General features: G+C 39.6%; 1 protein-coding gene and 1 long non-coding RNA gene across 5 annotated transcripts in view; one reads left to right on the top strand and one right to left on the bottom strand.

Moving 5' to 3' along the window:
- PCDH9 (protocadherin 9) overlaps positions 1–10,764 on the bottom strand; it is a 975,348-nt gene that overhangs the window by 537,808 nt on the left and 426,776 nt on the right. The window lies entirely within an intron of this gene.
- LOC109306462 overlaps positions 2,969–10,764 on the top strand; it is a 34,935-nt gene continuing 27,139 nt past the window's right edge. The window contains exon 1 of the long non-coding RNA XR_002100003.1: positions 2,969–3,073. This is a non-coding gene — a long non-coding RNA (uncharacterized LOC109306462). The remainder of the gene's footprint in view (positions 3,074–10,764) is intronic.

The raw sequence follows: 10,764 nt of genomic DNA, 5'->3' as shown, positions 1-10,764 counted from the left end.
TGGGGGAGTAGGTGGGGGATGGGGCCAGGTGGGGCAGTGATCCAGAGGCTGGGAGACCAGGTGGGGGATGGATGGGACAGCGATTGTGGGGGCTGGGGGGGTAACACTCAGGGACTGAAGGAGCAGGCAGGGCTGATGGGAGTCCTCCTGTGGTCCCTTCCCCCTCTGCCATCCCCTACCTGGGCACAGAGCCCAGATCCAGCCATAGAGAGCCAGCCATAGAGATGCTCTTCCTGGCTACCAAAGCATCTCTGTGGAGGACCAAGCCTCCAGTTGCCTCAGGGCAGGGTCTAGTACCTTGCGCTACCCTGCTTTTTTCCCCCATGTTTTTTTTTTTTTTGCCCCTGGATATCCAGGGGTCAAATCTAACAAATCTAACAAATTTGCAGTGCGGGGAACATTTTTTTGTTCCTACATGTGCTTCTTGCAGCATCTCAAAGGGCTTTGAGATGCTGCAAGGTGCACACGTGCGCCTATGTGGATGCACCCCCTGATTCCAGTGAATAAAAATCTGTTGCATTTACAGTCTCTGCTCATATAACAAGTATGGTGTTTTTTAGGTGGTCAGAGAAGGCACAGTCTCTGCATCTTCCCCCTAAGTTAAAATATAGATAGATAGATAGATAGATTTTTATAGGAAATTAAATATTTATATATATTTATAGGAATAAATATATAACTATTTATAGGAAATTATATATCTAATTATATATAAATGATATATCTAAAATTTCCTCCATAAACTGAAATAATTTATGAGGAAAAGAAAAACATGTGCCAGGAGTGCTATCTCACAAGCACTTCTTATAAAAAAGACCCCCCATAAATGCCTGTATTACTTGTATTGTATTTGGTGTGTCCTGCAAAATTGCATTGGGCACCTCAGAGAGCACAGCAGAAATACAACTGGATAAAGGCATCGGCCTGAGGAAATCCTTTACTACCTCTTGGAACTTGGAATTTCCCCTGTGATAATTGAGCTAGTTACTTACAGACAGATCCTAGCTGGCCGTTAGGGCCAGGTGAAGACATTACATTTCTACCAATATAGGTGATTGGAAATCAGTCTATACCCGTAACAGGACAGAAGTTTGGTGCACAGAGACTGGGTTAAAAATGGTGGAACTCGGCCCAAGATTTGCTCCTTCCCCTCCAAGGGCAAATGTGTGTTTTGTTCACTGCAATCTAAACTATGCTAAACTACGCCGCTTATAGAAAACTGTGCAACTTAGATTGAACCCACACTGGGCTTTTTGAATGTCGGTACCTAGCCTAAGATACGTAAGCAGGTCCCAGGCAGGATTTAGCCATGCTACAAAGGGAAATATAAACTGATCCTGCTGAGCAGTTAAGAAGTGTGTAAGTAGGCACATTCCCTAAGCAGTTCCATCTTGCCCCAGAAATAATCCCTAGGTACCTAAAAACATACATGCTCAGAAGTGACCCAGATCAAACCCCAGGCACAATTTCCACCTAAACTCTCCTGCAATTCAGACTAATGTTGAAAGGTACCCCAACTCTGCCTACATCCCCAATACCTTAGATGAAGTCAGAATATGCCTAATGCAATGATTCTGAGCCAAGGTGCTACAATGTACAAGCACCTGCATATGTTTCATGGGATAAACACAGAGCTTCCAAACAGGAATCCAAAACACTCAATAAGATTTGGACTTGTGGTCTTTCTGAGTTCTTAGAAACAGAAGCATTGTTCTGTTATGTTTCCATAGTCAAGAAATGAGTAGAAGATAAGAGCTAGCATTTTCTGAGGGATCTAGCAAGGGGTGGCTTTGTTTTAAAAAGGTTGGGAGCCACTGCTGACAGCACAACAGAGTCAATGCAAAATGCATGTGGTAGTAACCCATTACCCAGGACATAGTCCTCTTCAGCTTGATAGGATTCAACCCCCCTATTTGCAGCTTCCCAGAAGGGTATCCTAACCAACAGAGTAAGAGCAAGGCCGGGTGGGAACTCCCATCCCAACTCCTCCAGCTGTATCCAACCCACCCGGCTTCTGAGAATGCAAGATTCACAGGGCCAGAAGCAAGCAAGAGGTAATGTGAGTCTGCAGCCTACCGGCTATGATGTTCCCCTGGGAGGAAAGAGACCTGAGTTCCAAGTCTCTGCTGCCAGGGTTATTTATGCTTTTAACCAGTGATTCTAAATAGCAGTGAAAGCAGAGACTCTAGGTAAGGAATACCTTTTAATGGTTTCCTCATTTAGTCAAGTGAAAAACCCTCTTGACATTTAGTGTCTTGAACTAGGCTACAATTAACATGTGTTTCTGTTCCCAGGGAGTGTCTACACTAGACGCAGCATATCATTACGAATGAACGTATTTTCTACTACAGGAGCACTAGTACAAGTCTATAGATTTTATTTTGAGAACCCTCAGTGCAGAACTTTCATGGAAGTACGAAAAGATAAAACCTATATTTCTACCACATAAAAAAGTCTAAGTGCGCCCAATACAACAGATAAATTGTAGAAAAAGCAGCTTGAACATCTGTGTGGAAATAAGACATGGTAATACAGCCAATAGTCCAGAGAGATCTGCTGCTTAACAGCCTCGAGTAATTTACTAGAAAGTTGCCTACTTATAACTTTTAACTTATGTAGAGCATTTTCCAAGTATTTACCGATTATTATAAGGACAAATATCTGTGTTTATATACATCAGCCGACCTTCACCCAACCTGTCAGTTTAAAGCCCATTAGCCATACAAGGATGATCAAGACTAGAAAACTTTTTATTATTTTTAATGATACCTTTGCTACTTCTTTCCTGCAGATGAGGGAGTTAGGGAAAGCATACTAAAATATGTTCAAGTTGCAAAGCTTCTATACACACACAAATTCTTACTATAATATGCCTATAAGAATATTCTTATATAAACACCAGTGTGATCTTGCTATTTTATAAAATCTTACACTTTTCTTTGTATCTCATCTGTGCCTAGGCAGTTGTTTTGGTCTGCTGATCTGGCAAGAGGAATATGAAACCAAGGATCCATGGCAAAACATTACACATTCCAGACTTGCCCCTCCATGATAAGGCACACATGTAGTCTTTGTAAGTTTCTATTTTGTTACACTCCTAATATAAGTTATTGGACAGATTAAGTGCTGGGACGTTCTGAGGAACATCATTAAATTATACGTCCTGTTCTGAAACTTACACAGACATTACATATTGATATACCTATGCCACATGCAGAATATGCTCAGATTCTTTGTTTGGACCGGGGAACAGTTTTGGGAGCATAAATAATCATTTATGTCAGCTTGCTTCCACCAGCATGTTTGTGACCAGACATTTGCTGGAAGCTGCATTTCTCAAAATGAAAGCCTTTTTTTTTTCTTCCAAATTAAAAAAAAAAAAATGTAGAAAGATCATGGATCATACTGTCTCACTCTGAAAAGCAAATCTTGATTATGATTATGAAATGGATTGATTTACACATGTTCAAACCATCTCTCCCTCCCCTCTCTCTCTCTTTAAATGCTTCTGATGTCACACGGCAGAGCTGCTGTGAGACAACTGCAATCAATCCTTCCACAGAAAGTGACAAATGCTGTAATATTTTAAGGAATGCAGTCCAGGCAGCAAAGAGATCACCAATGCCTACTGTCCACTTTTAACACTATTATATATCTACAACAGCAACACCCACTTTAATGCAAAGATAAAGGCGGGTGGGGGGGGAGGGCAGGAAAGGGATACAACTACACATCCCCTATTTGATCACTTAAATTCTGATGGGTGATTCTACAACACTGAAATAGTTTACAGAAATGCTCAAGGTAATGAAGCTATGTGAGGCTTGTTAATTTTGGGTGACTGTTAGTCCCAGCCTAATTTCCTTCCCTGCTTTAAAACTGTGTCAAATTTCAGCTGACTATAATCAGGCTTATTGGAAATATTAAAGTCTGTGCTTTCCCCATAAGCTACCAGCAGACTAATTGACTTGAAAGATGAATTATAACATCTGCATTAACAGAAAACAGATTCATAATGTGTAGTCTGGGTTTTTGTCTCCTATTATATGCACTGCGGACTATCTAGAACTTTCGTAGCTTTGTATTGTATTAGTAGAGGAAGCCCCAGGAGGCCATATTTAATAAAACGCATTATAAACTGTGGTTTACAGTAGAGACCTGTTTATCCGAAGATATGGGAAGAGGTGCATCTGATACTTACTTTGGACAAACAGGATTTGGGATAATAAGAATCCCATCTGCTATTCAAGGTGTGGGGCATGACTAAGGTTTTGTTAACATGGCTTGTTGGAAAAGATGACTTGGCAGCAGCTTCCTCACTTCTCAAACCGCTCAGTGGAGATATTTCACACAAACATTTAATAAACTGATTCTGAGGTACAAAGAAGAGTGCAAAAGCCAAGATTCAGGAATTCATTTAAACTCTTGCTTAAGTCCTTTACAGTTAGGACAGTATTTAAACACACAGAGTTTAAACAAGGGCTTCAGCACTTTTCTGCATAGTTTTCCTGAATCAAGACCTTACATTTAAGTATGCTTCTCCCCAGCTAAAAATGACCCTTTAAAACCATTCAAATGAATCAAGCTGGAAGAGACATTAATACCATCCTGAAAACAAGAGTTAGGCTAACACAGTGCAATACCCATGGGATCTGTAGGGATGCCATACTTGCAATGCAAGTTGGCAAATCCCTGCTTGGCAAGATGAGAACATCTGTCATAAAATTCTAATATAGAAGAATTAGCAACAATGATAGCTTAATGCTCTCCGTAGGAAAACAGAGGACACACTGTTTTTTTTGTAGAAAAGCTGAGGATAGGCAACACTTTTGGAGGACGTGTTTCCATAAAGGAATCAGGATTGTATTTGTGCGTCTTACTGTAACAATATGTTGTGGGCTCTTATCAGTTCTTTACTTCATTCCTGTTGGCTACAAGTGCTCAAATGTTACAGGTGTTAAAAATATTTTTGTTTGGTTTTTTTCCAGGATATGTCTACAGTGACTTTTTTTTTTGCGGGGGGGAGGGGTGATGAGGGGGGAATGCAATATTTTAAGCAGAGGTATTCCCAACAAACCTCTCCCACATGTATCTCAATGAATGAAGGGATAATAGTAATACTCTGTTTTACCAGGCAATACCTTACATGTCAGACACATAAAATATGAGGGCCATTTAGTTTGCCCTGAGTGAAGGAACTAGACAATTGATTATCCTGATGAAGGAACCAAATTAGTCTGAACACTGTTTAGTACATGCAGACACAAAAACCAGACAACTGACTAGGAGAGTAGGGCTGTATCCCTATAATAATTTATACTACTAATAAAACTGCAACAATAATCTTCATACATTTAATTAAAACATTTCCCTTCTGATGCCTCCATCTAATTGCAGGGCAATGTTCCCTTCATTTTTTGCTATCACATGGAACAAAGAAATATATATTAGAAATTTACATCATGCAATGGATGTACTAATTTGGTGAAACATCAGTGAAGTTGTTAATTCAAAAATATTTCTATTTGCTTTTCTTCCTCACCCACCTCCCCAACCATTCATCAATTCTTTTGTTCTCAAAAACAAAGCACCAAAAGAACCTTACCATATCTTTGAATCAAATGTTATACTTGGCTATGCCTGTTTCACCTCACAGAAGTTAAAGGGGAAATACATTTTCTCCCCAACTTCATCTAATTTGATGATAAATACATTTTCTCCCCAACTTCAACTCTTTAATTTATTAAAGAGGCCATCCTTAATGGACTGGCCAACACCAACATCCTAACGGATAGCCAGCATGGGTTTGTTGCAGGTAGGTCTTGCTTTACCAATCTCATTTCCTTCTACGACCAGCTGACCTATCACTTGGACAAGGGAGAAGAGATTGATGTCATATATCTTGACTTCAAAAAAGCCTTCAATCTGGTATCCCATGATCACCTCTTCGCGAAACTGGCCAATTGTGGCCTTGGGTCCACTACGATCCACTGGCTGGGAAATTCCCTCTGTGGTTGGACCCAGAAAATGGTGACTGATGGAAGTCAATCATCATGGTGCCCTGTGACCAGTGGGGTGCCCCAATGCTCTGTCCTTGGACCCATATTGTTCAACATCTTCATTAATGCTGTGGAACTTGGAGTCAGAAGCGGACTGGCCAAGTTCGCCGATGACACCAAACTTTGGGGCAAAGCATCCATACCAGAAGACAGGCAGGTGATCCAGGCTGACCTGGACAGGCTCAGTAAATGGGCAGAAGAGAACCTGATGGCGCATAACACTGAAAAATGCAAGTATCCTCACTTTGGAAGGAAAACCCTGCAGCACCTTTATAGGTTCGGCAGTGCTACGCAGGCTAGCACTATGGAAGAAAGAGACTTGGGGGTCATCACTGACCACTAGATGAACATGCGCCTGCAATGCAATGCTGTGGCTAGTCAAGCGACCAAAATGCTGGCATGCATCCATAGATGCTTCTCAAGCAAATCCCGGGATGTCATTCTCCCCTTGTACTCAGCCTTGGTGAGGCCGCAGCTGGAGTACTGCGTCCAGTTTTGGGCTCCACAATTCAAAAAGGATGTGGAGAAGCTTGAGAGAGTCCAGAGGAGAGCCATGCACATGATCAGAGGTCAGGAAAACAGACCTTATGATGACAGGCTGAGAGCCATGGGGCTCTTTAGCCTAAAAAAACACGGCTTAGGGGTGATCTGATGGCCACCTACAAATTTATCAGGGGTGACCACCAGTACCTGGGGGAACATTTGTTCACTATAGCGCCCTAAGGGATGACGAGGTCAAACGGTCATAAACTACTACAAGACCGTTTCAGGCTGGACATAAGGAAGAATTTCTTTACCGTCCAAGCCCCCAAGGTCTGGAACAGCCTGCCATCAGAGGTGGTTCAAGCACCTACATTGAACACCTTCAAGAGTAAATTGGATGCTTATCTTGCTGGGAACCTATGACCCTAGCTGACTTCCTGCCCTTTGGGCGGGGGGCTGGACTTGATGATCTTCCAAGGTCCCTTCCAGCCCTAATGTCTATGAAATCTATGAAATAGAAATTATTTTGTATTGCCCCATTATTATAAAATGCCAGGTTTCCCCTCACTCATATTATCACTAATCCTATACTACTTTCAGGCCTTATTAAGATTTTGAAATGTGGCTGGAAAAGTAATGATTATAACGATGTTTCGTCCTATTCCATATAACTTAATTTTTTTCCCAATAATTATGGTGTGTAAACTCTCATTTTGTAAAGTTATAGAAAAATACATGTCTAAAACCAGTCACATGACAGACCTATGAGTTTCAGAGATGTAGTCCATTGGGATATTTTCACTATAATAACTAATTAGATTGCACATATATAAGCATTTATGACCTATTCTACTTGTATAAAAGTCCAATCTCAAATTTAGCCATTAGTTTAAGAAAAGGACATTAAAAAAAACTAGAAAAGTATAAAATGTCAGAAATTCATGATCAGCAGAGAGGGAGAGAGAGAGAGGTTTCCAAAAAAAGATTACAGATACTTCTGATGAAACCACTGAAACCATGCCTATCTAATTCTATTGACCTGACGTTTCTGTGCCCATCAACATTTATCCTATCTCTATTGACCTGAATTTCACCTCAGTCAATACTTACCTTTTAAGTCAAAATTCCTAATGTTAACCTCAGCAGAAATTAATATCAGATCAAGTGTCTGATAGCACCAGGTACAGTTAAGGTTGAAAAATAGTTTCCATTACAGCTGCCTCTTTTCACACACTCATCTTCTTAATGTTGCCTCAGTAGCATTTGTGAATAACTAGGAGCACTCTAATTCTTTGTTCTATTTCAGTTATTGGCATCTAAAACAATTTCATTTTCTTAGCCACAAAGGAAGGGATTATAGATGAAATAAAGGTATTATAGATGACTTCTCAAAAAGTCTACATTTTGTTATGATTCCAACGACAGTGCTTAACTTCAAGTTGTTTTATCTTCATTTGACAGATACTAGAAGGAGGAACAATCTCTAAGCAAAGAAAATATCTTTCTTTGATCCTGGTCTGATGTCAAATTTGATGTTGTTAAGCTTTTGTTTTTTGTTTTTTAAGATGCATTTTTAATATGTTGTTGTTCAATAGTTGTAATGATACTTAACTACTGTGCCATGTTGTTTTGTTTTCCTTATAACTGAAAATCACAGTTCATTAACTTAGTGAAAGCTTTTCTGATTTCTAAGCCTTTAGGAGTAATGTTGTGGCTTCTGTTTATTTTGGGATGTTTAGTAGTAATGACATTTAACAATTTCCTTCTGAAAGAATAAGAGCACAAGATTATTATTTTTTTAATGCATTTCTTCTAACTAGTATTTTCCAGCTTTACATGACAGGCACAACAACATTAACAAAACTATTTTAAAAGGTTTTCTGTGAAAAGTATCTGACTCAACAGTTCCAGTTTTCCGTTTCCAATGATTATACCGAGAAGAAAACAGGCATCTATGTACTTAAAAGTAACTTTGGCAGAAGCCCTGCTCTTCTATCACTGTCATAACTTTTCCTATCCAAGAAGAAAGCACAGACAAGGACAAGTGCTATTTGAAATTCTGCAAAGATTCTACTTCAGCCACTCCATTGGTAGGATAGGATAGGATCCCTCATATCCCTCGGAAGGAAGCAGATGCTTTAACCTTTAAAACTTGTAGATCTTAGGACACGGCAGAGAAAAAAAGGCCCTATGCACCAGTCTCTCCTTGTGGCAGCATACTGCCTCAGCAGATGTGAAGTCACACAGTTCCTGTTAAGGTTGTTCCAAATGGGTGTCTAAGGAGAATGAAAAAGAAATGACGTTTCCTGATTCCCCTGAGTTTTTTACCTTATTAGCATTATCTTTGCTAATGGAGGGTGAGAGGATATACCATATGGAATTTCAGAGAGGTCCCCTGTAAGTCTTCTATCTGTAGCACATGGGTTCAACCAAGGCAGATTCTTGTCTAAATAGGAACAAAATGGATATCTTACTTCCTCCCTTAGAATAAAACCATAATTCTTTCCACTGATTCTAGACAACCTTGGTAGTTTGGTGATGGGAGCAAGGATTAGAGGAAAGGGTCTTGTAGCATCCTTAAAGGTACACTGGAATTGCGAACAGCCATAGATAACTATCATCTCCTCCAGAGAAGTAAAAAAGAAACAGAACATTTGCTTAAATAGTTTGTTTGTTTTTTAAAAAGAAGAAATAAAGAAAGCAAACAAACTTGTAGGCCTATAGGAGCCTATGTCAACTTTAAATTGTAATGTAAATGTGGCATTTCATGCCTGAAGTCTGTCCATCTCGGGATCAATTATTATGTGGAATATTGTCTTCTTTCAGCAGGACAGAGCACAAAGGCATGGTCCCACTCAGTACAGCAAAGTAGAATGTTATTCATATTTATTTCAGCTGAGCTTCACATTAAGTCTAAAAAAAATTAACTTATGTCTCTAAAATAATGGGTGGGTACAGGAGGGAAGCAGAATTTTCCATAACTTTATGCAGTGGTGAAAGTGTGCCCTACAGACACAGCATGCATCTATGGCAATGCTAATTCTGATTTCAATTAGAATTTACTAGTTCTCTTGTGCCTCGTTTTTACAAGAAAAAAATTGAGCACGGCATCCCTGTGATTAGCTCCTACAGCCACCTTTTCTGAGTAGTCTGAAGTGACAGCCACAGGGGTAAAAATGATTGTACTAAAATGTCTACTAATGAGGCCCCTGTAGTACTGCTCCAAGAAGGACCATTATACACTACATTTGTCAGTTTCATCTCTCTCACTTCCTTTTTTATCACCTGGAAAAATACTGATTAAAAGATTTTTTTAAGGCATTATTCTTGTTTAAACTTCATAATAATGGTCATTGCCTTTTTTGTAAAGTATTCACACTAAAACTAAATTATTAAATATTACAAACTTTCAAATGACTTACTTTCTTCCTCATGCTATAGAGTAAGATATTCTACTCTGCTACACTACACAAATACACTGTTGCTGGTTTTTAGAACATGCCAAATGCCTAATATAGCCTTACAAATTCAGAGCAAACTAGTGATGAATGAAATATGGTACAATTTCCTATATGAGTTTAAAATGCATTCTTCATGAATACCCTAATGAGCAGTTAGTGTCTGGAAAAATCTGTGCGCTGGTGCTACTACGTAGTAGCGCAACTTGCCGTGCATTCATTTAGTACTTGGTTATCCAAGTTCTAAACTTAATGTGCAGTAACTACAGTGCGGTAATAAACATGTAGATACACCCACTGAATACCACATTCATTGAGCAAAAGCAAATCCAGCATTTCACTGACCTCCACTCCTTCTTAACATTGATTGAGTACCATGCGGTTAAGGCGGTGGGCAGGCAGTTGTACCAGGAAGTGTGCAGTCTCTGTGTAATGACACAAAAGTTGTTTTTCTAGAAATTGCTTGCTCAACTATAAGGATAATCTAAGACGCTTCCCCAACACTTCCTGCTTGGTCCAGCAATTTGGGACAGGAGATTTCTTTTTCGTATCATTATTTGAATATGCAACTAGTGAGGCTTTATTTTATAGCATCTCATTTACTTTCTTTTCTCTCTTTACATGTGACAGAACTTTTTTTATAGATTTCATAGATTTCATAGACATTAGGGCTGGAAGGGACCTCGGGAGATCATCGAGTCCAGCCCCCTGCCCAAACGGCAGGAAGTCAGCTGGGGTCATAGGATCCCAGCAAGATAAGCATC

Source organism: Crocodylus porosus, unplaced genomic scaffold (assembly GCF_001723895.1).
Source record: "Crocodylus porosus isolate Cpor-Errol unplaced genomic scaffold, CroPor_comp1, whole genome shotgun sequence".
NCBI lineage: Eukaryota > Metazoa > Chordata > Crocodylia > Crocodylidae > Crocodylus > Crocodylus porosus.
The sequence above is the reverse complement of the archived record's forward strand: the minus strand, read 5'-3'. Positions and strand labels throughout refer to the sequence as shown.